Raw genomic sequence first — 5,734 nt, forward strand, 5'->3', positions numbered from 1 at the left:
TATGTTTGGCAAACCGCCTCGAGTCTTACCCCCTGGAATGCGAGAAAATGTAACTTTTGAATTAAGTAATAGTGAGCTTCATATGTATGTTATTGCTTTGCAGTCTGTCTTGTCTTCTCTTCACAGGTATGCAGCCTCCTTTCAGCGTCTGCCTTTCGACGTACCGGTACATGACTTCTCCCCGGGAGACTGGGTCTTGGTGCAGCAGTGGAAAAAGGAACCTTTGACTGAGAGGTGGAGTGGCCCTTTCCAGGTACTTCTAACAACCCACACCGCTGTAAAGATTGCTGGCCGTGACCGTTGGATACACCATACCCGTGTGAAACGACATCCACGAGCATCAGAGGACATCAACTCCCAAGACGAGCTCGCTCCGGAAGCTGAGTCGTCTTCGGAACAAGAAGCCAGCAAGTGGAGCTGTGAACCTATTGGTGATCTCCAAGTGCGCCTGAGACGGCTTAATCAAAGTTCAGAAAATTAGACAAGAAAGTGAAAAGGGAAATATTTAGGCCGTGTTTGAGCTCATGAAAGGGAAAATATAGTAGGAATCTTAACGTGCCTTGTTGTTATCTGCAGAGTGAAAGAAGCAAGATTAAGTAGCCTTAGCCGCTGGCCTATGCCCCCGCTTTCCCCAATTGCTTCCCCAGGGACAAATTTGTATGTTGACCTGATGGAAAGAATTGCAAGTACTTTTAATCTTACCAGCTGTTGGGCCTGTGGGGGGCTCCGAGAGGCCGGAGGCCAGTAGCCTTGGAGGGCTTTTCCTTTGGCCCCAAAGTGGCTAGTGAGTAGCAAGGCAGATGTTAAGAGTACTAGTCGAAAATGAGATGAGAACCACAGCTAAGAACTTTCCCAAGTGGCATTGGGAGAGTATTGCATCAGTAATAATGGTACAGGAAAAAGCTTGGGACACAGCCGTTGCATATGGACTTTAAAAGTAAGATGGATGAACCCTACAAAATTAAAACAGCTTTCTTATCCTAACAGCCCAGGGTATAATCGGCTAGTGTGGCAGCATCCTAATGGCACAGTTGCGTGGTTTAATAAGTATTGGAGTGCCACAAATCAAAGTAATGATCGGACAGATTGTACAGACAAGAATCAGAATGGGCTATGGGAATGTTCCATGAAAGGAGGCCTCACAGCCGCTGGTCCTTTGGGTCCAGAAGGAGGCTTGGGGTTTCCCGAGATGCCCTATGGTTGGGCCCCTCTAAATGCCACCAATAGAGAGAATAGGGCCTCAAGAGGATACTATTGGATTTGTGGACAACGGGCCTATACAATACTACCACAAGGGTGGACAGGAACTTGCTATATGGGAATAATTGTACCAGCTTTCTTTTTGTTACCGTCTGAGGTTAGAAATAAGCTAGGAGTCTCTTTGTATGATGATTGAAAAAGAGCCAAGAGAAGTATTGATGTAAGTTTGACACGGGGTGGCTCCCAAAAGTGGAAGGAGGATGAGTGGCCTCCTCAGAGGATTATTGAGTATTATGGACCAGCTACATGGGCTAATGATGGGAGCTGAGGATACCGGACACCAATATATATATGCTAAATAGAATCATCCGGTTGCAGGCAGTCTTGGAAGTAATTACTAACCAGACTGCCACGGCTCTCGAGTTACTGGCCCGACAGAGTTCTCAGATGAGAGCAGCCATATATCAAAATCGGATGGCCTTAGACTATTTACTTGCAGAGGATGGCGGAGTCTGCGGAAAGCTCAACCTTTCTAATTGTTGCCTCCAAATAGATGATAACGAGAAAGCAGTCTTAGAGATTGCCAACGAGATCAGAAAAATAGCCCATGTACCAATACAAACGTGGGAAAACACATGGGGCAAAGACTAGTAGTTTAAATTATTCGGAGAACCCTGGTGGAGAAGAGTAGGGTTTGTGCTTTTGTGTGCTCTGACTGGTTTGATTTTTATCCCTTGCCTTATTCCTTGTTTCACTAGATTGATAACCACCACTGTAGAAGGGATGCAAGTCGCAGCAGTTCCTCTTAAAGCACAGACTGCAGCAAAAGTCATGGTCCTCAGAAAAATTCCTCGTAATTATCTTGATTTGCCTAAATGAAGGAGCAGAAAGCATCTTGAGGGGGGATATTGTTAGAAATATTATTAAAAATGTATAGTAAATAGAGTGTTGTTAGAACCACACAGCTGGCATTTCGTGCCTGGTGGTGGTGGTGGGGGGGGGAGAAACTACCAAGGGCTCTTTGTGTTAAGGTATCACTCCCTTTTCTTCGGCAAATTTACTATCTCTTTGTTACACTAAAACACATACTCCTTAGCTTTCTCATGCAGATAAAAGAAATTGCAATTTTTACTGATCGTGTCCTTGAGAAAGAGTGGGTTTGAACTTTTGGTAACCTGGAGAGCTTTTCTGAGCATGCGTAATTAGCTAATGCATATATGCCTATCCGCCCCGCATACTTAAGTAATTAATTATAATGCACATGGGACGTATGAAGCGACATGTTTACATATATGTTTGTATGAACCAGAAATAAGTTGTAAGAGTTCCTGTTTCTGCACACGTGCCCAGGAGAAAGGAGATAAAAGCCAGCTGAGAGTTTTCCTCACGGGCAGAGTGTAGTCTTTTGTCTTCGCTCTGACCCTATTTGCAAATATATCCTTTGTGTTACTAACAATGCGTGCCTAAAGGATTATTATTCGTGAGCCTCCAAAGAAACGAACCGTGATTTTTATATCAGCCTGGTAGAAATAACACTGCCCTTTGAAAAAAAGAAAGGGACTAGGTAGCAATCGATATAAATGAGAAGATCTGAGGCATAGAAAGCTGATAAGGATACATGGGTGTAATCCAGGTTGTTTTGGCAGGGGCTGGGGGTGCAGAGGGGTCTTGTGCCAGAATCAGTCAAAGTCAACACAGACGGGGGTCAAAAGCCTAAGACAGATTAAGTCAAGGGCTTAACCAGCATCAGAAACCAAAAGCCAGAGCTGGAGGTCAAACCATAATCAAGAGCAGAAAACCATAATAAGAGGGTGCCACAGGTCCTGCCAGGATTGGAGGCCAGAGTTGGAGCCAGGTGTCAAAACCGGAGACCTAAGGAGGAAGCACACAGAGGGGCAGGAGCAAGATCTTTCGCCAGTGCCTGGACAAGGAGACCGAGTTGGGCCTGGCTTTTAAGTGCTGGAGCAGGCGGGGCCTGTTGTCTGTGACTTCAGGGGACAGACTGCCCTGACTGCTTTACTTTCCCTCTCTGGGACTATGGTGCTGCTCTAGGCTTGCTGCACGGGGTACCTGTTCAGGGGATACATGGCTCCGCCCCCTGATTGAAGCTGCCTGGGTCTGGAACTGCGCTCTGGCCTCATTACATAAAAACAAGGGAAATCCTTCCAGTGATACCATCCCAATCCCACATCAGGGCAAGTGAAAGGTCTCCCTGAACCTTGTGATTCTATGGGATTGTCTGGCTCCTTTCTGACAACAACCTACCAGGGAGCATTAGGGCTAGTACTGCATCTGGCTGCCTTTGACTCCTGCAGCCTAAATGACTAGGCATCCATTACAGCACATCTGTAAAGTTGTAGTGAGGCGCTGGTCTGTCACGGTACCACCTCCATGCTACACGCAGATGCTAAAAAATCAATAATAAAGATACAGATGAGGTAAAAAAAACTCTCTCGGTTCGTTTCTTTGGAGGCTCAGTGAATATTAATGATCCTTCAGGCACACATTGTTGGTGATACAAAAGGGTATATATTTGCAAATAGGGTCAGAGAGAGAAGACAAAAGATCAAAACCCTCTGCCCCCGGGCACAATCATTAGCAGGCTTTTATCCCCTCTCTTCTGGCACGTGTACAGAAGCAGGAACTCTTACAACTCATTTCCGGTTCATACAAACATGCATGTGAATACGTCAGATCATACATCGCATGTATATTATAATTAACTACTTAAGTATGCGGGGTGGATAGGCTTAATATGTATTAGGTTATTGCGCGTGCTTAAAAGGGACCCAAGGTTATTCAAGGTTCAACCCCAAGGCTAAGATGGCAATTACTCTTATCTTAGCCTAAGAAATGTGGGAGCCATGAAAGAAAGTGTGATTTAGTGTAACAAAGAGATAGTAAATTTGCAGAACAAAGAGAGAGTGATACCTTAGTACAAAGAGCCCTTGGTAGTTTTCCCTTCAATTTCCAACCCCCCTTCCCTCTCCCATTAAGGAGACAAGGAGGGCTAGCAGCTGTGTTTTTCTAAATCTGCTATTGATAATGCATTTTTCATAATATTTCTAACACAGAGATGGCACAAGTGGTCTGTAAATAGTTTCTGCTCTAGTTTAATGGAAGCAACATAATGCTTTCCTATTGTATGAGGGGAATAACCAACACTCTGACCAGCAACGCAGCAGAATGTTAAACAACTTCTACAAGGGATAACAGATCTTAAGCAACAGGCTTGGAGATCCTCTATTGTAGTGTCCTAAGTGAAGTAGCTTCTGAGATCTCTGGGCTTGCAATCCCAAAAACATTGCAGAAAGGTGGAAGAACCATTGCTGTGCTAGGCCGTGTGTAGATGAAATGAGGGGCATGCATGCATGACACTTTTAAGTTGGCTAAATGCTTTTGCAGCATTTTAATGGTGTTAGTATTTGCACACCTCAGTGGTGTAGTACACCTTAATATCAGCCGCTGTAGGAAATTCAGTGGTGTAATGCACCTGAAATGACTTGGGGTACAGTAAACTAAAACTCCTTCAAGGAGGATGGAAGATCCCACCTTTCTCCAGGGGATCGTTGGTCCTGGCATTTACGGGGCTGCCGTGCCACCAGCAGTCCCACCAGGCCTCCCTACCCTGGCAGGGTGCAGTTTTAGTTGTCATGCCCAGGACCTGGGGGCTCCTCCTTCCCCATAGGCCCAGTCCTATACCTCCAAATTTGTCCTGGCAGGGGAATGAGCTCAGCAGGGACATGTCCTGCCCTTGCTGGCTAGTGATGCAGTTAGTACCCCCTCTAGCTGAAAGCGGGGCATTACTTGGCTTTTGAAAACCTCCAAAAAGGAAATTGGTGCAGACAGACTGAAGAGGGTGGCACTCAGTCCATCTGCAGGTGGAGCTTGGGGAACCCCGGCAGTGGGACTTTCACCTTTAGGAACACCAGCTGCTCCACCAACATAGGATCCAAGCAGGTGCGGTGGGGTGTCACAACATCCCCAGCAATGCTGGACACCCCCTCCCTTGGATCACTGGTCGGTGGACAGGACAGGTGTTGCTAGGGAACCATGGCCAAATCCTGCCACATCTGCCTCTGCTTTGCCCAGGAGGCCAAGGTGACACATTCAAGTGACTCCACATCCTCAGTGAGCTAGATAGCCACCAGAGCCTTGGTGCTACTCGCCTGAGGCTGGGGTCTAGTACGTTTGCACACCACCTTCCTGCATTTCGAAATCAGCTGGCTTGTAGCAGGAGTGGTGGCGGTGCCATCTTGCAAGGTCTGTCCTGTCCCCCTGCAAGGCATTCCTCACTATGAGGTACAGCCTGTGTGCCACACAGTGGATACCAACAAAGTTGGCATCATTGACTGCCTTCACCATATTGGCCCCATTGTTGGTGACACCATGAACCCACGGGTGAGGTTGGCCTGCCCAACGAGCCACCCCTGCACCATGCGGTTCATGGCCCCCATGATCTCCCTCACCGTGTGGGACTCATCCATTACCTCAGCTTGCAGTAGAGCCCACCGAAGGCCTGACTGATCGCACC

Source organism: Crocodylus siamensis, unplaced genomic scaffold (assembly GCF_052110815.1).
Source record: "Crocodylus siamensis isolate JL-2025a unplaced genomic scaffold, ASM5211081v1 HiC_scaffold_79, whole genome shotgun sequence".
Classification (NCBI taxonomy): Eukaryota; Metazoa; Chordata; order Crocodylia; family Crocodylidae; genus Crocodylus; species Crocodylus siamensis.